Source organism: Thermobia domestica, chromosome 7 (assembly GCF_964235325.1).
Source record: "Thermobia domestica chromosome 7, izTheDome1.hap1.1, whole genome shotgun sequence".
In the NCBI taxonomy this organism is placed as follows: Eukaryota; Metazoa; Arthropoda; class Insecta; order Zygentoma; family Lepismatidae; genus Thermobia; species Thermobia domestica.
In genome coordinates this window covers 143,450,084-143,470,452 of record NC_137460.1, presented here as the reverse complement: position 1 = coordinate 143,470,452, position 20,369 = coordinate 143,450,084, and the positions used below count along the sequence as shown (strand labels likewise).

At 35.6% G+C, this 20,369-nt stretch overlaps 1 protein-coding gene across 1 annotated transcript in view; it reads right to left on the bottom strand.

Moving 5' to 3' along the window:
* Nucleotides 1-19,557, bottom strand: part of LOC145690435 (uncharacterized) — a 50,675-nt gene extending 31,118 nt beyond the window's left edge. The window contains exon 1 of the mRNA XM_081765310.1: nt 19,527-19,557. The gene's annotated coding sequence lies outside the window, so the exon portion shown is untranslated. The remainder of the gene's footprint in view (nt 1-19,526) is intronic.
* Nucleotides 19,558-20,369: the final 812 nt, after the last annotated feature.

The following is a 20,369-nucleotide window of genomic DNA, read 5'->3' as shown; positions in this document are numbered from 1 at the left end:
GCAAGTTAGCAGTTTTACTAGAGGCTGATGCTTCCTTGTGCAAATTAGGTACTGATAGTTATTTTAGTGCCTATGACACGAGTTCAAAAACAAACACTGTAATTGCTTATAATCGATAAAATATGTGCGTGCCTGTTTGGAATTGAGATTAATATATCAGTAGGGTTCCTGTTTTTGAACGAAATGGCTGAGATTACTTATAACGTCATGCCGTGTTGGAACTTCGTCCATTATTTGTTACGCCGCGACTTTGAATTATTTTATTTTTCATAATCTCTTTTTTTCTGATTTCGATGGTATTCATTTATAAAGAAATTGAGGCGTTACTTTCTTAATTTTCACATAACCTATTTCAAATTATGGTTAATCTATGGAGCATGTCATCAAAGGAGTTATTTGAAATTCACGCTGCTTAATATGAGGTTACATCCTCCAGATATAAGTGAACCTGAAAAGTCACGATAAACAAGGAAGTATATTTACACATATGTTTAAGCAGTAGGTCTCCTATTTTCTGTTGAATCACATAATCGTGTTTTATCAGCAATTTCCCGTTCTTTAAAACCTTACGTAAACTTATGAGTATCTAGCACTAGGTTAGTATAAATTAGGATGAGAAACATGGTTTCATCACTAGCAAATATTCGATATATTGTAAAAGGTTGTTAGGTAAGCAAATAAAAATGAGGTATCTAGAGATTATTTATTGTTCAGTTAATTATTAGATTCCAATGAAATGCTCTGAGATTGTAATAAGCTATTAAATGACTAATGCCAACGAGTTAATAATCAGTCATTTCAGTCGATGTACACAAATAGTAATATAATTATGACTGAACTTAAAGGTATCCATTTTATTTTAGGTGCTTCAACAAGAACCACCGAAAGCTGAATACTGTCGTGTCTCGCAACCCATCATAATACTGTACTCTTCATTCGTCATCGTCAGTCTTGTTCTTAAGTGGTCTGTCACAGTACACGGCTTTGATGAAAGTGTACCTACAAAAATTGTGAAGTCGTCGATACAACATGAGCTTTTAAGGTATTGATTAACGGATTTTGTAGAAAACTACTTATAGATAAGTGTGGTGACTTCCTAAATCTTAATTGGTATCATATATGCTAAACGTATCTTACGTGACACTTCTTTTGAGCTCTCTGAAGCACTCTTTTTGCCACTTTTATTTAAACTTATTACTTAGCTACTGTGAAAGATAATGTACCCAGAAATTTACTTTTAATTTTTTAATTTAAATATATAAAATGTTTCGCAATGAAATTTGACGTTGGTTATCCATTATTTACACTTCATTACATCTGCGCAAGTATGTAGCAGAATTATTAGCACGAAGATTTTAGAAAATTTCAGCACGAAGACTATAGTACTAAGTAGTTCGCTTTCAAGTGAAATCTATCACAATAATTACTGGTTGCTTGAATTACAGTTAAGGATCCCTACCAGTGCCGAGACTATATGAGATGTGACCCAACAGTTGAATGTGGAATCCAAGTCTATCTTAAGCATTCAAATTTCAAGGCTCTCCGCCGAATCGAACTCGTGACCATGCGCTAGCCATTAGAACACCACGAAAAGCTTGCTAATTTAAGCATACTTTTACAAGACAAAAATGATTGTGCTAGTTAACATTCGATCTTCGTGTGTAGTATATAACACAAATAGTGTGATGCCATAGTCTTCAAGTTTAATTATTTAAAGGCATAATTTTGGGAAAACAAGCTGTAGCTATATTTTAGAATCTTAATAATCTCATTTTTGTTGTTATGTATTTGGTGTCACAAGAATATGTCTGGTATTGAATGTCAATGTGGTAAACTCGTCTCTTACGTTATTGTAAAAACATTGTACAATCTGTTTGTTAACAACTACACAACCGGCAAACGTGTTGAAAGATATTTCACTTTGGTGTGATGTCATGAAGACTTTTGGCTGATCAAGATTTCATCAAAGAATCTTGAAAGCACATACAAGGTTTCAACCAGATTATGGAAACAGTATTACTGCCATTTAGCACTTTCCAGGAATATATAATCCTCATGTTACTTCCTGATTGAGTAGTGAAATAGGTAATAAGTAAGGGAGAGGATCAGAGATAGCAGAGATATCTATTCAGAAATTCCTCAAGAAAACTTCGTTTTACGAACTAGTATGATTACTGTCTTTTATTATTCTGGAAAAGATGTAAGCCGCATACGTTCTTTCCAACACCAGGTGATTTACACGGCTTGAAAGTGTGTTCCTTTCAATGAAAAACCTACCTACTCCAGTTTAAACTTGACACACAGATCCAAAATAACAATATTCAAAATTGTTACACAAACAACATAATACACACTAAATTCAGTATAGTATGAAATACATACTAAATTCAGTACCTGACTCATAATTTACCACTATGATGTCAAATCAAGTTAATGCTACGACTTATTACAATGCGGTGATGGAACCCCAAAATTTAACTGGGTTTGCTGTAAATGGAAAATTTATAGGTCGGAATTTTGAGTGTACTGAGATATAATAGTCAAAATCAATTGTGACAAACACATGGTATTTTCCCTATTAGACTAGGAGGTAAAGAAGCAAATTCTATAATTGAATCTGGAGCACGATTATCGATCATTAGTGGTAAATTGATACCACCTGAAGCGTCTGCATTTTCTGAGACTAGAATCAGAGTTATTACACAAAACCTACTAACCATAGACAAGGTAACGTTAGCTCGATTCTCTATCAATGGAAGAAAGTTTAATCATGCGTTTAGGGTACAAAAAGATTTCCCGAGTCAAATTTTGATTGGGAATGATTTTCTTCATCCTCAGAATACGAAACTAGACTATGGAAGGGAAATAATTATTTTGCAAAGATTTGGTAGATCACCGGGAAAAAGGAGTCGAAACAATGAATAGCCGTTACATTTCCGATAACATATCAGATATATTTAGGGTATTACGATTCCGAAACTCTTAGTTGTCAAAACATTTTTAACGCCTAGGAGAAGAGTAATGGTTCCACTCGTATTAGTCAATTCATGATTAAACAATGAGTATCTGCTAGAACCTAATAGGACTTGGGAGGAACAAATGAATATATTAATACCTATAGCACTGTTTTCTCGTGATCGCACTTTATTATAAATAATAAATCCGACACAAAGGAAAGTAGTACTGAAAGCTAATATGGTAGTTTAGTCAAAGATCATGCAGAAGAGAAAGATTAAGAAAAAAGCATTGCAGAAAGAAATTGATGAAGAAATAAAATTTAGGAAAGAGTTGGATAAAACTGAACTAGACAGAGAAGGCACAGCCACAAGTACAAAGGTGAGGTGATATATTAAAGAGAATTGTTAACTAAAATTGTATATCGATCACTATTTGCAACTTGCGGACCGTTAGGAACAATTCTACAATTGCTAGGAAAATACCTTTCTTTGGACCATATTACCTGTATGAGCCTTTAGTATTCATCAATTATTGCCTGAACACGCTACGTTCCCAGATAGTACGAATCTAGGTTGACACGGATGACAATTTTGTGTTGTTGGTATTTCACCTGTGAAGAAAGTCGTCTGAATCCTGATATATAGAGAAATTGAATATTTTTCATATTAGTATACATCGAAAGTATGAATATCGCAGATGATAAAATTTCCTTAAATACCTCGGCGGAAGTCGAACCCAGAACGCCAAGATTGTGAAATCGTCGCTTAAGACACTACTCTAAGACATCAGTGATGAGGAAGAGGGGAAAGACACGATGTTCAGTAAATTTAGCAAATTGCACACTTTTACGGGTCCAATGTTGTAATAATGACGAAACAATATGATTTCATTCATGATAACATAATAAGGTGTTATGTAGAAAGAATAGTCCAGAGAATTCAACTTTAAATTGAAAAACAAAAAGATATTACAAACATGCAGAACATGAAGGAGAAACTGACCTTTAAAAGGCACCGAACCCTAAACAGGCACTCCTCTGGACTAGAATCTGGAGTTTCAGACCACTGTATTATTATTTTAAAAATTCACTAAATTAGCGAACCTTCCTCAGCAACTTATGTTTCCTAATTTTACTCGTTTTACTCACTTTTAAAGTTTTCCAGTAATTCTTTTATGTATTGTCAAATATGTAAAATCAAACCAAACAAATAGCAATATTAATGCACAAGACGCTAAGTCTTTTAGCTATTCATGACATAATAATTGCAAGGTTCGAACAACTCTAGAATATCCACAAATTACCATTTGTCATTTATTTTTAACAAAATAAGCAATGACTTTTCCGACAACTTGATACTTTAGATGTTCTTATTATGCGAAGTTCGGTGATCTCGTCACTAATTCACGTACTCTCTTATGATCATCAAAACCTCTAGGGTAGATACAGAAAGATGAAATGTAATATACAGCCTTGATTTAGCCTGCAAGTAAGAAAAAAATAACGTGATGATATTTTCTTCCCCTAACCCTTTACAATGAAGTACGTTGAGTCTTCAACAAAAAAACTTGAAATCCAATCAGAAACTTCATAGAATATGTACCCAAATCTTGACTTTGCAATAACTGTAATAATAAGAAACGAATAACAGAATTACGACATCAATATCGTAAACAATACCTTTCACTAAAGGAAAAAGTGACTGCCACAACGAGATTCGAACTCGGGTCTATGCAACAGGACATACTTGCTTTATCACTCTACCACAAATTCCTCATACAAAGATAAGAAAAAAAAACTAGTAGTTACGGAAGATAAAAATAATTTTATATTTCTACACGTGTTGATAGAATTCAAGGAATGCGAAAATTGTGTCTGCGTCTTTTCCTCTTTGGAAATTAAAAGTTCAGGTTTGAAACAATTGTAATGTAAATCAGGACCATCGTTAAAAACAATTAGGTAGCCTCAACATGAACGTTTCGTGACATTTTCCTGATTGACGAAGGAAATGGAGAAAATGATTTACAAAAATATTTCCTGCAGTTATTTTAGAATAGATACTTTCGTCTATAAAGGTAACCCAAAACGTTATGTTGCTTTTTGTGGAGGTCTGTGTGTCATTGGCCCTCACATGGTGAGTTCAAACGAATGAAGACGAAATTAAGTTGCTGGTGTGAGTATATCCAACATCCTACCTGATTGTGGCAGTTCAGTTATACCATGAAATTGCGTAAAGACAGAGTGAACGAGAGAGCTACACAGAGCGCCATAAGGGCACGTACCAGGTATGTTAGAAAGGTAATGAGACTGATCTTGTACTAAATAAAGTTTTTATGATTTTCAAACAACAATGTTATCCCCTTCAAAATAGTTCCCTTGGATACACCGGCGGAGACGTTGTTGCCACTCTTGGTAGCAGCGCTGGAAATCTTTAATTGGTAAGGCTTTTAACTGGTCGGTTAATCTTTTGCATGTTCTCCAGAGTTCCAAAATGACGTATTTGTAGGACATGTTTCAATTTCGGGAAAAGGAAAAAGTCAAAGGGTTCAAATCAGGTGAATAGGGGAGTTGAAGAACAGTAATGCGTTTTGAGCCCAAAAATTCACTGATGGAAATGGCCGTGCGACACGTTTTTTCTATTGTCCTTCTGTTCAGGTGTGAGGTATTTGGGCACTATTTTGGCACAAATCTTTCGCATGTTCAAATGGTCTGTCAAAATTTGATGTACGGTGAAAGTGTTTAAATTTAACTGTTCACTCATCATCCTTATTGTTAAACGACGGTCTGATCTCAAGAGCCCTCTAACGTTCAACGTTTTCGTCAGTTTTTGAAGTTGAAGGTCTCCCTGAGTGAGGTTCATCTTTAACGTGTTCTCAGCCTTCCAAAAACGATTTAAGCCAGCGGAAAACTTGTGCTGTTGATAAACAATGTTCTCCATAGGCCTGCTTCAACTTTTCAAAAGTCAAAGTCGCGGATTCACCAAGTTTAAAATAAAACTTTATTGCACAACGTTGCTCTAAATTTCGATGCTCCATTTCTGTAGCACACAACAAAACCACAACTTCACTGATGGCGCTGTCAAAAATAATGTGTTAGCTGTACGGATTTGTAACTCGGACTGAGGAGTGGAAGGGATAAACAAACCGGTCTAGCACAGACCGGTAGGCACAACGTTGCCAGATCGTCCGCAGTGTTCCCGGTCTCATTACTTTCTCATACACCTTGTATGTTGTGCGAGTTCAAACCGGGGTCAACCGCCGCTGCAGCGAGGCGGAAAATATGGCAGACCTTTGGTGAGGGTATCGTGACTACACGGACATGTAGCGCTAGTCAAACAACTTTAAGGACTGTGACGAAACACGTGCAGAATACAAACACATACAAAATGAAGATTTTCAGGCAGCAACTCAGGCGAACAGTGGCCAGACATGTCAGGAACTGGGACAACAATTCAGTGTGAGTGGAGAAATCATTCGGTAGCACTGCTATCAACTTTGGAAGCAACAAGTTGGGTCCCACATGATTTGACTCCGGGCAGAAGGCAACCTGAGCAACGCCTGTTCCTTTGCTCTCTCGTCTCAGGAAGGAGCCATTTCTGGAGAGAAAAAAAATGAAATGAAATCTGAGTTTTACGTCCCACGCTTATGCCGGTTAGGCTAAAGGAGACGGTGATTATGAGAAATGAATGAAGTGGCGGAATGAAGAAAATGGGAGAACCGTGAGGAAACCCACGCACACGGTGTTTGTCCATCACAAAGTTCACTTGGCGGGGCCTGGGTTCGAACCCGGGACCCCAAGCACCAGAGGTGAACGCTCTACCACTGAGCCACCGCGGCCCTCAGTTTTGGAGAGGGTGTTGACGTGATGAGAAGTGGGTCCTGCATGAAGCTCCACGGCGCCGTCATCGTTGGTTAGCATGAGTCGGTTCCAAAACAGCCGAAACTAGCACTGCAACCAGATATAGCTGCTTCTGTGTGCTGGACTGTTCACGGCTATTTTTGATCTTCCAGGTACGTCTTAGGTGACATATCGATGTTTGAAGGTGGTGGTTGAAAAAGTGACAGAACTTTCTTTGTTACCTTAAACTTTTAAGCATGTTTTAATTCATGCCTGGTCAGTTTTTTCTTTTCTCTGTAACATATAGTACATAATGACATAATACATTACATACAAAGCAATATTGATATAAATATATGATGTTCCTTGGACAACGCGTTCCGAACCACAGAGATTCATCTTAGAACGGAAAATTGTTTCGTTAGTCATTAAGTTTACAATTTTACGTGCTTAAACACCTAGATCAGGGGTACCAACTGCTGTCAGTGCCAAAGTTTCGCAAAAGTTGGGTTACATCTCTCCAGCCGTTTTCATAACTGTAAATGATCTGGACCACAAGTAATGGAATTAGACCACTCAGGGATGGGGGGGCAGATACTAATGGTCGTGGCTGTATAAGGCTAGGCCTGTCATTGATTCTTTTATTTGTATTTATTTTCCTCCAGTGAACTAAGGATAACACGAGATAAAAGAGACCTGAAATTCGACATTACATGTAATAAAAATCTATTTCAGTTTGCTGGTCGCAATTCTGTAATTTGGAAATTCCAATTACCCGCAAAACACTAGGGTTCATGCCATCGACGCTGGTCTAGGAGCAAGCACATCCCTTTGATGCATGTGGATCAGAATCGAATTTGAGTTCGATAGCCTTGAAAGCAATATGGTGGTTCGGATTTCATTTTTAGCTGTAAATCCACGTCTCATATATAGCTTGGGTGGTGACAAGGTGCGTTGTAGCTTCGTAAAAAAAAAAATGAACATGGAATTCCATCACCTGAACAGAATAAGTAGCAGTGTAACGCGTGCAGCACGTGAAGTTTAGTTTGTATGGCATAACATTTTCTTAATATTAAACCTCAACGTGTAGTAGATTTCTACCACTTCCTCTTTCAGTACAGATTAGAGAAGAGATAAAATATATTCTCGGAAACCTTCATGATGGGAGAAAACCGCTTCTCCCTCTTTGTTACTGTTTTACTCTATAGCGATCAATGTTAAAACCTGAAGTGGTTGATTTCTCCTACTTCCAGTTCGAATAGGGTGTTAGATGATTATGGAACGCAAAATCAATTTAAAAAACAGTTCCTTCTCTCTGATCGTTTCTCTCTTATGTAAATCAATACTAAATCCGTAAGTCATAGGAATTACTTTGGTTTTAGTAGAAGTACGGCTGGAGGTGAAATATATTCTTGGGACATTTAGCTGATTGCAGCAAAGTATTTCTCGGTAGCTACGACTGTTTTTGCTCTATAATCATCATGAAAACCGGCGATACCTGTTTTCTCTGCAACCGGTTTGCATATCACCTATATTTTTGACATTTGACTCTCAATATTTTGGCCAAAATTGATTGTGATTTATTAGTTCTGGAGATTTTCTGTCTCCTGGATATATATACAAACGAACATATCGACAGACAAGGTAAATACATAAACAAATTTCTGTAAACCAAATTCCTCAAAATGAAATATTTGAAGGATGTTCATCAGCTGTGAACAGAAAATTGTTGTAAATTTCGACAGTGAAGTGATTTTCACTTATAAATCGTTATACATTTTTGCCCCACAGGGACTTCAAAAAACCTGAAACACACATGAAACCAAGTGAATTGGACTGTTTATTTTAAACGTTTTTCTCAAGCCCTGGTAAGAAGTGAGACAATCGTAAGTATTTACAGGATTGAAGTTCGTGAGCACATTTAGTGGGTATTACAGTGGGTGAAAATTTTAGTCGCTGAAATGGATGATCTGCTACATTATACACTTCACGGTAAAATTTCAAATATTTTTTAACTTTCCTTCTTATAACTGTATTTCAATTTATTTCGGCAACAGGTACAAAAAAGAAAGTAAGGTTCACGGTCAAATGGAAACACAAGATATAAGTTGAATTAAAGGACAGTGGAGGAAAAGAGCTGAAGACGGAAATGTCGACTTCATCAAGCATAGGAAAATGCGCAAAGAAATAACTTTTGGTGGAGTGGTGTGTAAATTTATATAGTAAATCTATCTTATATTGCCTTCGCTTGCGTTGTTTTGTAGCCTGGATTTCCAGGAACAATACTCGTTTTCGTTATAATTGCGAAATCATTAGTGCAAGGCTTTTGCTAATATTATCGTATACTTTTATGATTCCGAAAGTTGGTGATCCCTGTTGCAGTTATTTTGTTATTGTTTGAAACATCGCACATTTGAAGTGTTGATTATGCTGAGGGAGTTCGCATGATTCTATGTTTATCAGTACATTGAAGAACTGTATGTTAAGAATAAATATGGAAACAATTAGAGCAGGAACATTCATGATTTCTAACCGATTCGATTCATGAGAATTGTATAAAGGGACAAATTACACAAATGGTTTTCTATTCTTCGTTACCAAATACTTCTAGAGGGCTTCAATCAAAAAGAGCCCATACCGTTGTAGAAGTTTGCTTTAATGACCAATCTATATTTGCTGAAATAGGGACCACCTGAATGTACTCTTTGCCATGACGTATTGCGTTTCAGTGTATAACTTAAGTATAATTACAAAAAGGTAATATTTGTCGAAACGATGTATCCGTGAAAGATGCATTAATGATACTAAACTAAATAAATAAAACATCACAGTGAAAAGTTAGACGAAAGTAATAAACTTTTAGATAATACTTTTGTCAAACTACACATTCAATTGAAGAAAACGGAGAAACAACAGTCTTTTTAGCAACGGACAATCAAAGACTAGTGCTGCTAACAAACGACACTACACAAAAAAAAAAAAAAAAAAATAGCAGAAATAACGTACTGAACCGTGCTTCAAAAACCTCGCCGTGTCGTGAGTTGAGCGATCTGACCCTTCGTATAGAGGGTAAATGTACAAAATAATCAAGACTGTTAAATAAAATTTAATTATTAGAAAGAAGGAAAATAAAAGAACGTGTAGACGTTAAACTTATATGTTTAAATTTAATATGTTCAGTGATAATATTAATTGTGAACTTTGTGTTAGCGAAATATAATTTACCCTGTATACTTATATAGCCTCTGCTGGCGTAGCTCCAAGGTGTTAGGATTTTTATTTTATTTATTTTTAGTTATCATTAAATTTCAATCGAATAATCGGTATTTCTTTCTTGCACGGCACAGAACATACAACCTACCAATTCAAGACTTTAATGTAGTTTTCTATGTAATAGTTTCCCGAAGTTATATAGTACCGTGATCGGCTAGTTTATTTGCAGCATCTCTTCTGCTTCCTTTTCTCAGTAGGATATCAGTCTTTGTACCAAAATCCCACAGCAAAATACTAATGAGTTAGTTTTATGCTGCTGAGTAGCGTACCGAAACAAGGACAAGGGTATATTTCACTTTCTATATTAGAGTTCGTGTCCCGGAAAATACAGCAATTAATTTTATAAGCCTACAAATTGAAGTATCTTTACAGGATTTTTCGTAAATTGCTGTCAAGTTTTCTTATAAATAGTTTTTCATAGCATTTAAGTAATTAAATATTTCAAGATGTCAGTTCCATATTAATCGACTTATGTAATGAAATTTTTCTTAGGACTTGCCTTTGACTCTATTTACCAATCTATAATTGTTAACTTCATCACCACATCTGATTAAACTACTTCTTTCGTAACGTCATTCTATCATAACCATTCTAGTTACAGAGGTAGTAACCAAAGGTTTATGAGAAGATATTAAAGAAATGTTTATCACTTTTAAATTCGATGCTATCTAGTGTTCTGTCAAATACATGTAATTTTGCATTTTATTTTCAACGTATTACTTTTTGTTGATATTGTCTGCTAAAATGTATTCGTTCAGGTTATGAAACAGGCGTCCTTTTTTTAAATATCTATTTTCTTGCTCCAAATAAATCTTTAATGCATCCAAACTTTTTTTTCCAGATAACGCCTGAAAAAAAATCTTATGAGATTGAAATTATGCGTTCAAACCAAAATGCCACAAAGCAATTAGTCATACAAAAAACACACATTAACAAGTGATAAAGGATCACTACAAACAAGAATTAGGTTCATAGGATATTATAGGTTACCGCTACGTTAAGTCACGTTAGTACTGAGAAGTAGATTAGTAGGTTGCGTAAGGTTAAATACATTAAAATAAGTTAGCGCTTGAACGTTGCATTTTCGGCAACCTTAATGTGTGTTTCAAACTGATATGAGGTACTATACCACCTATTATTGTTTCACATTAATAACGCTACACTTGTAAAATTACGAGTTTTATATACTGTGCAGAAGTACCTCACCAGCAGAAAGTTTAATATAGCTCTCTTTCGTATCCACTCACTCCCGTACTGATTAAGAAAAGTCCGTCATAAAAATGGCAATTTTACAGTTGAAGCAAACGAGTGCATATAAAAGAGGCTTGCGTAGAATATTAAAGTTCACTGGCGAAGGAATTTTTCACAATGCAAAAAGCCATTAGTTGATGTTTGCATTACAAATGTGAAAAAATTACAAGGACTAAACTACGGTTCAAGTAAATATGTATATATTCAAAGAGGGAAGTCTTTCCCTCAGGCAATTAATTCATTATTTCGATTCAGTGATTGAATTCTTTCTGTTCAGTGATTTGGTTCAGTTCGTTACGGTTTTTGAACGATTCTGTCCCACTCGCTGAGAGTGTTATTGTAGCAGAGAATAAAGTCACATGATTTTATATATATATATATATATTGTCAGCTTGTACCTCTCAGTGTGTAATCAGAGTGATAGGTGGTGTGCACTTGGATGCCGTGTTTGAGATTTGAAGAACACCTTTAACGACGAATGTTGTAGTTGATTATTTCCGATTTTCTTTTAGTGAGGGAGCGATGAGAGTGAAATGTGGCGCGCAGTTGAATGCCATGTTTGAAATTTCAAATACATTTTTAATGGGTAATGTTATAATCGGTTAGGTATTTTCTGAGAAATGCCTGTTTAAGTTAGACACGTGACTTTAGGAAAGGTTTTGCAGCTTGCTTATGTATGGAGAAGAAAATTTTGTATTGATGCAGTGAGAAGTATGTAATATGTAAGAAGCATACAGCTGGATTGTATTCATCTATATAATCTTTAAAGTATATAGTTGTTGCAAATATACTCTTTTTTCTAATTTTAAATAGAGTCACTGGGGGGTTGCCCCTCCAAAGTGAATAAACTCTCATGTATCATTTTACTTATTTCTGCAATAATAATTCTGATATAATGGTTAGTTTTAGGGGGGTATGTTTAGTACAAGGGGTCCAGAAGCACGTAAAAAACACAAAATTTACAGGACAAATGAGTGATGCAAGTACTTAGATGTAATATAACGTAACCAACTCTCACCTACCTTAGAAACTAACGTAAGCTAAGCTGAACTAACCTAAACTAACGTAATATTTGAAGAAATAAGCGAAATTCTATCATTTTTTGGAAAATTATGCGGGACTCCTACACTAATATAACATAAACTAAACTAACCTAACGTAACCTAAACTAGCCTAACCTAACAAACTAACCAACCCAGCCATGAACTAACCGAATGTGAACGGGTTACCAAAATTGTAACATTTTTTTAGAGAAAAGAGTAACCCCTTCTGCTAAACATAGGCCGTTCTCGGTTTTTGTGAATTTTGTTGCAGAACTTGCTGGAGTCCGGAAATTTGGTTGAACCTGATGTAGCATTTTCATTTATTATCGTGAACACTTAATATCTGAAATTTGATTAATTTAGGATTATTCTAAGATTGGAAATTAGAATAGTAACACATTTTTCGTTATTTCGAAAAACAAAGTTTAGAATAATTAGCGAAAAATTGACACCAGGAACCACCATGATTTCTAACCCAATTCCGTTTCGGAGAAACCAGTTCCCGGTAACATTAAACGCGCTGCTGCGAAGAATCAGTTTCTTTAAAGCCGGAATTGGATCACTCAACGAATTGAAAATAAATGAAATGCCTAAAAGAAAAAATTACCTTCAGACAACAGAGTATCATATTAACTTTTATCGGTAGACGAATTTTCCAGACTCTATAAAAACTATGTTCTATGTTTACCAGTGTGAACCATTACAATTGTTTTAACTTATGTGTTTTCATGTAACATGAAGTGTGTTTACAATACCCTTTCTATATACGTATCCTTAGTCGTTGAGACATCTGCCCCTTCTTGACGTCCCATTCTGTCGATTTCCCAGCTGTGTTCCTGGCCTCGCTCAGACAGTATACTTGCTTTTAGTGGCCATCTAGCAAAGGCTGATTTGTGCTTTTAGCACAATCGCTTTTATGGCATATGTGTAATCGTTTATTTGCTCAAGTACCATAACGGAAGTCCTGGTACAGCGAACCTGTATCCATAAATGCACCTTCAATCCTAACAAAGTGCATAACACTGTGACTGAATTCTGCAAATAATAATAATAATAATAATAATTTTATTGTCCTTGAACCAATTATGGCAATAGACAACGTCAAAATATACATCAAAATTACAATATGTTAACTTTCACATTTAATTTGCGTAAAGTATTCATCTAATGAATAAAACGGTCTTTCTATTAGCCAATTGTATAATTTATGCTTAAACACATTCATGGGACTTGAAGATAATTCACTTGGCAACCCATTATACAATTTTATGCCTATTACATCATAGTTGTTCTTCGACTTATTGAGTCTCCTATATGGTACATCTATGAGTTTATTGTACCTTGTATTGTACGAATGCAAGTTGTATCTGCACTGTAATTCAGGTAGTCTGTTTTTCACGAACAAAATAGCTGTATATATATACAAATTTATCACAGTTAATATTCTCAAATTTCTAAATAAAGGTTTACAATGCGCTGTTTGATGTGAATTTGTCATAATTCTAATTACTTTTTTCTGTATTAATAGGATATCATTGATACGTGAAGCATTTCCCCAAAAGAGTATACCGTATGAGACAATACTTTGAAAGAATGCAAAATATGCAGTTCTTACGTAACCATCCGACACATAATGTTTGAGTCCTTTCAAAAGGTAGACAACTCTAGATAATTTACTAACTATATACTGAATATGTGGTTCCCATAATAACCTACTATCGACATAAATACCCAGAAATTTTATACTATTTGTTATGTCAATATTTGGAACTTCTCTCAAGCCGAATAACATGTGTTGTGTTTTACTTCTATTGAGATGAAAACAATTAGCTTCAAACCACTTACTTGCTTCAGTTAGAACGCGATTTGCCAAATGTACAAGGTTATCTACATCGTGGTTTATGTTCACAAAAGTGGAGTCATCAGCATACAATATTGATTGAGCTTGTACACAACTTGGTAAATCATTGATCATTATGGTAAACAACAGTGAACCAAGCACCGACCCTTGAGGAACGCCACACTTTAGACTTTTCATTTGATACTGTATACCGTTTGTAAAGACAACTTGCTTTCGGTCTTCCAAATATGTTTGAATTAAGGTCAGTCCAGTGCCCTTTATACCGTAACTAGTTAATTTATTCAAGAGTAGACTGTGGTCTACGCAGTCAAAAGCTTTGCTCAGGTCACAAAATGTAGCATGAGCAAAGAATCTATTTTCAAAAGCTTGTGTAACCTCTCGCACCAGCACATCAATGGCGTTAACTGTTGATAGGCCTGCCCCAAAACCAAATTGAGATTCACTTATTAAATTATGCTCATTAAAAAACTTACTCAGCTGAGAATACATAGCTGCCTCTATTATTTTTGAGAAAATAGGCACTAGAGAAATTGGCCGGTAACTACTTGGATCACTCTTATCACCTTTTTTATGGATTGGAACTACTTTACTTACTTTGAGCACACTTGGAAAATATCCCTCAATCAAGCATTTATTGATACAAAAAGTGAGTGGAAATAATATATGATCTATTACTTTTTTAATTATATTACTTGATAAATCATATATGTCAGTACTTTCAGAATACTTCATTTTGTTGACTATATCATATATTTCATTAGAAGTAACACTTACAAAACTAAATCTATAGTTGGTATGCTGTACACGGTTTGGTATAGTGGTGTTTGACCCTAGTGTAGTTGAACATGCTACGTTGCTACGTTTTCTGTCAAAAGATTCAATAAAAAAATTATTTAATTCATCGGATGTTATAGGAATTGTTTCTTTCTTATTCTCGTTTGCAACAGAATTTATTACTTTTCATGCGGCTTTACATTTATTATTTGATGCTTCAATGTTGTTCATGATGTGTGTTTTCTTAGCTGTAATTATAGGAAGCTTGTATTCCTTCTTAGCACTTGTATATGCATCTTTATTTGTTTTAGACTTTACATTATTATATCGATTATACAGTATCATTAGTTTACATTTCATATTAGCTAATTTTGGAGTATACCATCCCATTTTGTTGTTTCTGTTTCTCTTTCTATTGTTTTTAGTAATAACTTTACATTTCCTTTCTGAAATTTGTGAGTTGAAAATATGAAGGAACACATCAAGAAAACGTTTGAAAACCTCTTTGGCTGATAGTGTGTTTCCATAAACATTGCTGGAGCCGCCCAGGTAATCGACCCAATTTACATAAGATAAGGCAGTTTTAAAATTTAACAGTTTATCTTCAGTTAATGGCCTAGTAGTAACATATTTTACATCTGCAATATTGAGAGATTCGAAATTCTTCTTATCTATCTTAAGTAAAACCAAATTATGATCGGAAAGGCAAAGTCTATAACTGTACTAGTAGCATAAGCTCTATTAATATTTATTATTATGTTATCTAAGCATGCAGTACCTCTTGTGGGCTTACTATTTACGTAGTAAAAGTTAGATTGTCTTAAAATATTTTTGAATTCAGTGACTGTCTGTTTGTTAGTTGTTACATCAAACTCTGCATTAAGGTCTCCCCCAATAATAATCTTATAGTTATTAAAATTAGGCTTGCTAAGATAATTCAATAAATTTTCAAGTTTGTCTAAGAATTTAAAGGGGTCTCCATTAAAGGATCTATACAGAGATACTATAATTAGTTTTATATCACCAATGACGATTCCTGAAAATTCAAAGTTTAGTTCGTCAGAAAGGTGTTCTAGATTTAACGAATTACAATTTCTTCTAATCTCGGTACTTAAATATATAGCTACCCCTCCTCGTATGTAACGCTTTCTACAGTAACTATTTACTAAGTGATAATTATCCAGTTTGTTAAATTTAATATTATCTTCGTGACACCAATGTTCAGACAAACAGATAACATCGATATTATTCTCATTGGCCACTTCATTTAGGACCAAAGTTTTCATATCAAGACCTTGTATATTAATATATCCTATACTATAACTGTAGTTATCTCTTAAACCTAGTATACTCTTGGACACATTAGATTTACTATTCACAATAGGGTGTACCATTCTTGTTCGATCGACCTCAGTTACTACTACCCGTTTTTTGGAAGTACCGGTATAACCCTACCTAATGTACTTTTACCAAAATCTTGGTTTAGGATTATTTCTACTATTTTATCACATACGTAGGATTTACCCAAGCTATTTAAATGCAGACCATGAGTTGTATGAAAATGACTACCAATTTTACTTATATCCACAAACTTCACATTAGTATAGTGTTTGCAACGGATGGAGAGTTCTTGATTCGCACTGTCAACCTCACTATTAACACAAGACCAACTTGGTAAATCATAACGATGGGGAACAGAAAGAACCACCACATTTGTATTCCGAAGTTCTATCAATCTGCGCTTAAGAGACAACCTCAATTCATTCGTTTCATTTTTCGCCACATCATTTGTTCCCGCCATCAAGACCACGACATCATTTGCACCCATGTTTGAACACATTCTCTTGCAATTTGCAGTTACCGCCATAAATTTTGCCCCCGGTTTTAAAACACCGGTAGCATTGAATCCTCTTCTTGTCAATTCCGTAGCAATATTTCTGCCTCGGCTATCAGCAAACAGTTGTATGTTAGGTTTCTTTTGACAGTTATTACTTACTACACCTCCACACGTTTCATAATTGTTTCTACTAAGTCCGTCCTGCTCCCTGCTAACCTCGTTTTGTTTCGGAACTGTAACTATATTATCCATGTCTACTCCTTCCTGTAGTAACTTAAACCTATTTTGAGTCGGGAAAGGAGAAATGTAATTATTCTGCTGGGTTTTGCGTGTGTTCTTTTTAGAGGCAGTCTCCCACCTTCTATGCCCCTTATTTGCGTCCGTATATCCATTCTGTGTATAATTATCAATAGGCCTTGCACTACTATGTTCTTTAAGTTTGTCGTTTTCAACTTGTAATTTTTGCAGTCATTTGTTTCATCAAAGAAATACAGTGACTCACATTAATATTCGGACACTTGCATTTTCTTAAAAGTAGGAAGGTTTATGAAATAAATGAGAGCCGTGTGAGTGAAAAAAATAGGTATTTAGATATTCATATATTTACAGAAAGAAACGAAGTACAAATACGGTGTCTTGAACGAAAGAAGCAGAAAGAACTTACAGATAGTGGTGACACTGTGTATTGGCAACGCCACTTTAATATTCGGACACCTACTACATATATGTTTTGTGTGTGTTGTTTCTTGCTCACAAACGCTTCACTAGTACTTACTAGTGGGAAACCCACGACGTTTCATGACTTCCTGTAAACAGTTGGACATGCTTCCAACAAGTTTGTTGGTAGAATGGGGCGATATGTTATCCCATGCTGCGCGGAGAGCCCTTTTCAAATCGTCTCGTGACGTTACTTGTACCCGTTTGACCTTATGCTGTAGCTCATCCCAAATATGCTCTCTAGGGTTAATGTCGAGACTCTGCGGTGGTGTTTCAAACACTTTCGGACAATTATACAGCAATCATTTGCGCACCACATGCGCTTCATGCTTCGAGTCATTATCCTGGTAAAATTTAAACATCCCCACAATTCCTAATTTTTCAGCACTTTGGTGGAGATTTTGCCAGAGAATATTCAAATAAACCTCCTTTGTCATAATCCCTTCAACAAACACGAGTTCTACCTCTCCCGATGCAAAAATATACCCCCATACCATCACACTTCCTCCTCCATGCTTTACGGTAGGTTGAAAATTTGCAGGATCTAACTCTGTATTTGGCTTCTGCCACACAATTACCTTGGCATCGGACTCATGGAGATTGAATTTTGATTCGTCCTGAATAACACGCCATTCCATCAAGTTGCGGGCTTCTCAATATGAACTTTAGCGAACTTAACTCTTTTATCTTTGTTAATTTTACTAATAAAAGTCCTTTTTCTAGCTATTTTCCCATTAAACTCTTCACTTCACAACACTCGCCGCACAGTTTCAGGATGCGCCGTCTTCCCTGTGTCTTCATACAGCTCTACTGTTCATTTCGGCGCACTTATTCTGGAATTTGTCTTCACTTTCTGAATCAATTTGCGTTTCTCTCCATCATTCAGTTTCACAGATCGACCCTTTTGAGGCTCTGACTCGATCTAATCATCTCTATTAAGTCTTTGCACAATGTCAAAACGGTGCTTTTGCAAATATTGAGTAGATCTGCAATTTCCCTGTTGCTTAAACGTTGTATTTGGTCCCTTCCGCCCCATTTTCCTTTTATGCTTTCTCTTGGTCACACTAATCACTCGTAAACGAAGCAGATACACATGTCCTGTCTCGAGACAACTTAAACTGCAACTGGAACTTTTCCGCTGTCTCGCTTATTATTGATAAACAAACGTTAAAACAACTGTCCGAATATTAAAGTGGCGTCCAAAATACGATATATTATAATTGCGTGCTCATAAAGTAGACTTAATTTGCATAATTTAATTAACTGATAGCATATTTGTTCGATCAAACCATTGCCTTTTTGCTTGTTTTCCGTTGGTTTCCCATTTATTATTTTTTCCATGTACAGCAAGCAAATTATGTGTAATATCTATGGTGTCCGAATATTAATGTGAGTTACTGTAGTTGCATAAAATAAAATAACACGTAATCATTTGCAGGGTGTATCAATATGCACGAATATTGTCAACTTGTACGGAACTATGTGGGTACGCGCCAGTGCAATAATAGCTCAGAATATCTTACAGTATCATTTAATGCAAGAAAAGTAAAAGATTTCTCTTTAAAGAAAAATGACGTAATATTCATTATCTGCACTCTCTCTTATTACATCTGTCGTACAGCAATTGTAATGGTTTTAGATTAGTGACCGCATACTTGCAGCTGCAGTTTTATTATACAGATCCACTATCCACAGATTGTAAAAAATACCAAAAAAAAAAAAAAAAAAAAAAAGTGGGTAGGTCTCTAATTTGCTCATTTTATGTCGAGAGCAGAACCGAACCAACCGCTGCGGAGTTTCTAACCCGTTCTTACTATTATTACTACTACTTCTTATACTATGCATCCATATAGTAAAACTACACACACTTGCAAACATAATGTATCAGTTTTGTACACGATTTACGGGCTGGTCGCCTCAATAAATGAGCTTTAAAAATTTGTAACCGTATAATCTCGCTGAATCAAACCAACTCACCGCTCCCCTATCCATATGATGTCTACTTGTCTTGTCGTTGACCATTACCTGTCAAATAGGTCGGGGCACCAGCTCGTAAGTCATATGTGCTATGAATGCAAAATTCTCAAATAAGTATCTTACACGCAGGATTTATGATTTAGGAACAAAATTGAATAAAATACAGGACACAATTAGAAATAACGGACACAATCGGGAAAAAGGTCAAAGTCAGGAAAAGGTCAAAATCGGGAAAGAAGTTCGGACACTGAAGGAGGGCTGAAAGCCAAGTTGAACTGCCAAAAAGTTAGAGGAAAGTGGGAAGTATAAAATGAAAAAAGAACAAAGAGTAGAAAAAAATCGGGGATGTATGTACGTGCAAACGGAAAAGAAAGCGTAAGTGTAGCGTAGGTGTATAGGAGATCCCACTCAACTCTCTTCATCACAAAGGATCCCCCCACACGAGGCACTCGCCTTAACGGCCGTGGAAGTTACCAGGCTGTTCTGTAACATATTATTCGAATACTTATCACAGCACAGACTAGAATACATACAGACCTGCAACTTCTTATATGCTCTATTTCAGTTAGGATCGTCTGCACAGCGAAAGAACCTATCAACGTTCTCGGTGGACCGGATATGTGTCATCGTGTGTGGATGGCGCTGCCATCGGTCTTGGAGGTTGACATCATGGGTTGGCATAGTAACCGGCAGATTGTTTAAGTTTCCTTCGCATCTCAGTATTAGATGTAGTGCAGAAAAATCAGATAAGCTAACTAACTTTTTCTTCTACAGTCTCTGGACTGGAGGTGCCTTTCCATCTCTTTTTTTTTATGTTAGTAGAGTTTTCTTTCTTTTGAAAGA